The sequence below is a fragment of the Mesitornis unicolor genome, unplaced genomic scaffold, assembly GCF_000695765.1.
Source record: "Mesitornis unicolor isolate BGI_N332 unplaced genomic scaffold, ASM69576v1 scaffold48408, whole genome shotgun sequence".
Lineage (NCBI taxonomy): Eukaryota > Metazoa > Chordata > Aves > Mesitornithiformes > Mesitornithidae > Mesitornis > Mesitornis unicolor.
This window is the reverse complement of record NW_010202103.1, coordinates 38301-44709: the sequence shown is the minus strand read 5'-3', so window position 1 is coordinate 44709 and position 6409 is coordinate 38301.

Genomic DNA, 6409 nt, shown 5'->3' with positions numbered 1-6409 from the left:
CAGCAGACGGGGAAGAAGAATTTTCCCGAAAGACGCTTTTCTTTTTGTTTAAGCCATATTCCTCTTTTAGGCCTGCAGTGATGGCAGGTGTCCAGCTGTGGTATCAAAGCTGTGGTTTTAAAATTGGAATGAGAGGATTTCTCTTAGTCACTCGTTAATCCTGTGCTCAAAATTTCCCAGAGAGTGATCAGTTACAAGGTTTCACAAGTGCAGAAGTAATCACAGGGGCAGAGGGGCTTCCTCTGCAGGTATGTTTCTGGACAATAATGTTTCTACAGTGTTTTAAAATGGCAGTAGCTAATTATCTGTTATTTGTTGGGCTAAATGGGAAATATAGTATATTTAAAGTTATGCCTCCAGTGAAAATGAATCTGCATTTGCTGTAGGACAAATTTTTGGGGTAAGCCTTTCCTTTTCTTTTACCTTTTTCATCTTTCTTACCTTTGCATGCTTCCTTTAAAAGTTTTTACCAATAAAAAGTTCCTGTAAGACCCTAAAAACACAGAATCTTTTATAAAAATATTTTTTTTATTGTTATGGGCTAACTATATAATGTAATACAGTAAGCACTTAGTGACTGTTGAGTAATTTAAAGTAGGAAGTTTACTGTGATAATTTAATTTCTATGGTGACAGATTTCCAAGAATGAAGTAGCAAGAAAAATGACAAATACTGATACCCTGTATTTTCATGCAAAGAACTTCTGAGTAGGGTTTTCCCTGAATTGGTTGCTGAGTCTAGCATAGCTGGGACAACCAGTCCCTTTGGCCACTGCAGCTTGTTCATCTCCATATATATGTGTTCTGTCATCTCAGTGATGTAGCTAATTGTCTTTACTTGCCACTTGGGTAGTGAATTATTAAATGCTGTGGGGCTGTTTTTGCCATCATCCTCTTAATTGTCTTTTGTGTGGGTTGAAAGAGCTCTATAAGAATGAAAAGCTATGTTACAACACTAAGTATGTTATTCCTGGGTATTTCATTTGCTATTTGAGATTGGAGAGGGAGGAGTGGGAGAAGAGGAAGATAGAGAAAATGCAGAGTTTCAGTGTTTCAGCTTTATACTGAATTTTTACAGAAACCATAGAAGTGCAAAGTATTTTTTATATTTGTGTCAGCATAATACCTTATTTCTGCCACTGTTAATGTTGTTTTACCCTTAGTGATTGATTTGTGGAAGTGTGTTGCTCAGGGGCATGTGAAAGCTTAAGTGGTTGTCTTGTTTAGTCAAAGATCAAGTCATGGTCTCAAATACCACTCTAATTTCATTATGGCACTGAAAGATTTGCTTTCTCTAAAATGTGCTAGCTATAGAAGGAAAAAAGTTATTGATTAGTTTTTCCAAAACCTTTGCGGAGGCATTCTCCATTTAACTCGCAAGTTTAACACTTTACCTTCTGTTGTTCAAAATAAGTCACTTGTGTGTACCAGCCTCCATATAAGTGCTCTACAGAAGATGGATTGAAGTGAAGTTATAGTTGTTGTTCAGGAAGAAAGTCAGAAGAAAGGAAAAGGATACATTTAGTACTGCTCAAAGAAACTAGCTCTAACAGGAAATACAAATCCCCAGATAGTACCTCTGAAGCCGCTGAGATTTGCTGCAACTTGGTTTTGTTTGAATCAGCTGATAGGAAGTTACGTCTACCCAGAAGCTAAAGTGGTGTGTGTGTGCTTAAGGACACACACATGTGTGTTGTTAGATTTCATGATTCAAGTTAAATGGATGAAACCGCATGCCTGAAGTTAAGCCTCTATTCAAATGAGGATAAAAAGAGGATATGGTCTGTCTGTCATCAGGTTCTTTTCTGATGCTTTTTAATAACCCACAACACCTCCCCAGAGGTCCTTTGGTAGGTAAGGGACCAGTCATGTGTTCTAGTTGAACCTGCGAAAACCAGGCATCTGATCTTAGGGACAACTATGCCTGATGGTGGTCTGGGCAACTCCAGAGTGCAGGTTCCTGTGTTCTCCCAGAGGTTTCCGAACACTTTGGTGCAGTGCCATAAGGGACAACCCTCTTCTCCCTGCAGCCCCTGGGTCATGTTCTCCTGATGCTCTCTCCCTCTGACATGAAGAGTTAGTGCAGCTGCTCAGTTTGAGCAGAAGCCTGATGCAGGTTAAAAACCGAGCTGGGTGGCCACAAGACCATTACTACTGTTGTGGGCAGTGATGGGCTTTGAGAGTATGTGATCCAGATGGAGAGGAGAGAGGCAAGCCCATGGGTGGTCTTAACAGGGATTTAAAGTGACTCTGAAACTGTGCCCTGAGACTGAACTGCTCTGAAAATTAAGAACCTAAATATATTTTGCTCACTGGCTGTGATATCCATATATTAGCATTTAATCCTCTTGCAATGATTTTGACTAGCATATAAATCAGATAACTATTTTATTACAGCCTATCAAAAAGGAGTAAGAAAATATTTAAAGACTATAAAAAATAATTTATATGTTTAAAATATTTTTTCCCTGTGGCTTTAGAATAGAGATAGAAAAACAGCAGATGGAAAACGCATTATATGTTTGTTTCCTTCAGGGATTAATCTCTTGAATGACAAGCAAATATTTAGAGATATATCTTACTTATGTATGATGTGGGTTTTTTTCACAATGCTTATAAATATACTGTAATCATGTTTGCTAGCAATATCAGGATACCTAGTGTATTTTCACAACCATGTCTGGGTTTTGAGAATGGTCTAGAGAGTACATGGCCCATTATTATAATCTTGGACAACTTTTCTAATGCATTTATTTTCATAACCTGGGGCTTTCCATTGCACTGAATATTTGCTGACCTTTAGTTTCATTTACTGGAGGGTGGAGAGGAAAGAGGAGAAAAGAAAGGCTTTAGGAAATCCCTTTCCCCACCCTGCCAAAGAAGGTAACTTTCCTTGTAAGTCTTGTTTGGGTTTAAAGAGTGCAGGCAGAGGACAAAATACAGATCATTTTGCATCCTTCATAAAAGCCAAATGTTGAAAGCAAAGGTATGAAATTTGTAATCCTCCTAAATATTTGATAAACCTCTGTAATAAATGAGTATGTCAGGCTTATTAAATGTTTGCAGCTCCCACTCAGCAAGCTTTATTCTGGTACATGGTTATTTCTGATATGCTCTATTTACTATTTCAATAATGTGTACTTAAACCGGGTATTTAGTATAGTGGGATTTGCTTTGTATTCTTAATATATATACTAAATCATGTATCTGTTAAAATGCTTTTCTTCCTACTTAGACATCATCTAGTTTTCTCAACCTGGAAGTATTCCTTCATGCAGTTGCTTACTTTATTTGCTAGATTAATTTAATCCACTCCTTTATTTCCATTTTAAGCCAATACCAGACATTTGATTTAGTAATGCCTCTCTCCTGTGATCCAGAGAGTTGAGTTTGTCAGCTACTTTTCTACAGCTGGAGAAAATCTATTTGTTCATTTCTTAACCTTTTGACATGCCTGTTTTTACAAGCCCTGCTGTTTTCAATGGAGGATTGAAGTATAGAGTAACAGCTACAGAAGGAAGCCTCTTTTGTTATTATCAGTGTGTAACTGAACCTAATGCAATGAGGGTGGGACTATGCTTACATAAAAGATTTTTACACAGACAAGAAAAAATACACCAAAAGAGAGACCCTCCTCTTCCTTCATGTATTTGCCTATTGAATTTTGATGTGCTGTAGTAAAAGGTGATTTTTTGTAACATTTTATTTGCATATCGTAGATATATGACTGTAAAATTGTCTTGCAATTAGTTAAAACTGCTGATTCTTCTCTATAAAAGCAGGCTCAGCAAATTTGAGACTACCCTTTCCTTCCGTTCATGACAGCGAGACAGGTCTGAAAAGTCACGACCACTGACCTCTGTGTGAATATCTTAAGAAGACTTTACCAGTATAATAAGTGGGGAAACACATGGGTTTAAAGTATTCAGTGAGGAATTATTTGACAGGATCTGCACACCTAGTGCTTTCTAGTGGCATGCTGTTTCTGACCTCAAGCTCAGGAGAGGCCCAAGTCACTGGTGCGTGTAGATGCTGAAGAAAGAAGTAGTTTTATCTGTCTTTTGACTCGGGGTATTGTATCCATCAAACCTTTAGAGTTCAGCAACTTAACACCAGTTCTACTTTTGCCACACTTGGAAGGCATAACATTATAGCAAAACTACTTAACCTTTCCTGTATTTTCCCAGTAAAAGTGGAGGCTTGTAATAGTGTGGTGTGATAACAGGTTAAATTTCATCCTTTTCCCTTCTTCCTCAAAGTAAGTTGTATTATCTGACAACAGAATGAGTCGCTAATAGATGCATATGTATATGCATAGAGTTGAAAGATTTTTTTTCTCTCTTCCTATGTCATAAAAAAAATGTCTGAGTATGTAGCAACGCCAGAGGACACCACAGTGAGTACATGTCGTATAAACATGCATGAGCGCTTCTACACCAAACCTAAGAATGCATAAGTGTCTGTCTACTGCAGCAAAAGTATTCAAATGGAGATAATCCTATTCCTGACTCTACAGACTCACTAGCTGAGGCCTCTGTTGCCAGCCAGACTGGGCGGCTGTGCTGGAGGAGGGCTGGCCATGCCCTAGCTTGGGAGCTCTGGCAGAAGCTGCAGCATCACTGCTGCACTGTGGTGACGGGCTGACAGTTCAGATCAGAAGGTTGAGAATGGCCATGTATCTAAATGTCTTTGGTGTGTCTAGTAGACAAACTTGTACCAACAGGGTAAGGAAAGAAGCTAATCTCATATAGCAGAGCTTTCTTTTGCAGTAGTGAAGTGGATCATGGCCTCTTTAGACTTCTGCCTAGCAAGGCTTACACCTAGTGTTATTCCTAATGTGACAAATGAAGACCTATGGCAGATGGAAACTGCGCTCTGCACTGAGCAGCCATTTACATTTTTTTAGTCAGCTGTTAAAGTAAATGAGTTATGATTGTTTTCACAAGCTAAATATCTAGCTCCAGGGCCTGTTTTTTAAAGTTACTGTACTCCTGCAGCTTCTCTTTACCTGAAGCCCTAAGTGCTTAGCATTGTCAAGGGACATCAAAAATGGAACCTTTAGCCACGGGCTGTTCTGAAAACTGAGGCCTAATTCCCTTTATGTGACATAACACTCTACATGAGAGGAACTTCAAAATTACCAGGCTAACTGCAGTGCTAAAATTTAATTATGTATAGTCTCTGCCTGCACTGCAATGCTTAATTCCTATATCTTAAAATTGTACTAAATGCTTTCCATTGCAAGTGAGAATTTCTGATGAGCTATATGGCTGCCATCAATCAATATCAGTCAAGAGCACATGCAAGTTGTGGCATCAGATAATCTGGAGCAGCACAGTTGATAATTTTTTTTTCTTAACTCTGGGTTGCTTTGCATCTAACCAGGCTCACAAGATGGCTATCAGCTTTAGTGTAAGACTTTATAGTCCTCTTGCGTCAACTCACTTGTTTCGAGGATGGGAAAGGATAAATGATTTACATTAAGGGCTCAGGAATACATGCATAAAGAAAATACACCAAAAACATTTAACTTTGTCACTTTAGAATATAACTCATTTTTCAGAATCAATTTATTTAATTTTAAAGCTTTAGGTGTAAATAGTAATGGGATATCAGCTGAACCTTTTAGGTGGCCTAGCATGTGATTGATGCACTACATCCCAGTGACATAGAACAGCTTATCTTTTAAGTGGGTAGAAAAAAATTCTCTTGGGCTACTGATGCCTAGTTACTAATGGGAATTATGTTGTTTTTTTTAAATATATTAGAAGGATGGCTATTTTAGTTTCTGATTCAAATACAATAAATGTTACCATAAAACCAATATAGGAAGCACTTTGGAAATCTGAAGACTCCAATGTGCTGCATTTATATTCCTTCTGTTCTGCTTTGGCAATTCTGAATTTTATTTATTTGTTTGTTTAATTATTTTCTTAAAATGAATCTATTTCAGATGAGAATGTGGAGTTGCCTTGTGAATTATCTTTCTTTTAACTAGCAGTATAAGCTGTCACTTCCCACACTCATTCATTCTCATTCTCTAACAAAGGGAATAAAGGGAGGGGGCAAGTGGGAGTGCTAAGGAGGGGTTCCTAGCTACATCCCTATGTGCAGAGTAATATTACAGGCTCAAAGCAGAACCATGAGTATCAGCGATACGTTCCTAAACCAACTATGCTATTCTGAAAAGAGAAAAGCAAACATAAGAGAAAGGAATGTCAATACAGAGGGAAAATGGTGGGCTCCAGTGTAACACACTCAGTATATACTCCATAATTGTTTTCCTGTTTGCTAATGGTGATTATCAGATCTTTTATCTTAAATATGCTTCTTGCCACCTCTGGATGAGAGAGACAGAGTGCTGACTTAATGGGACTTGAAGTTTGAACTATCCTTTTCAGGGTATATGG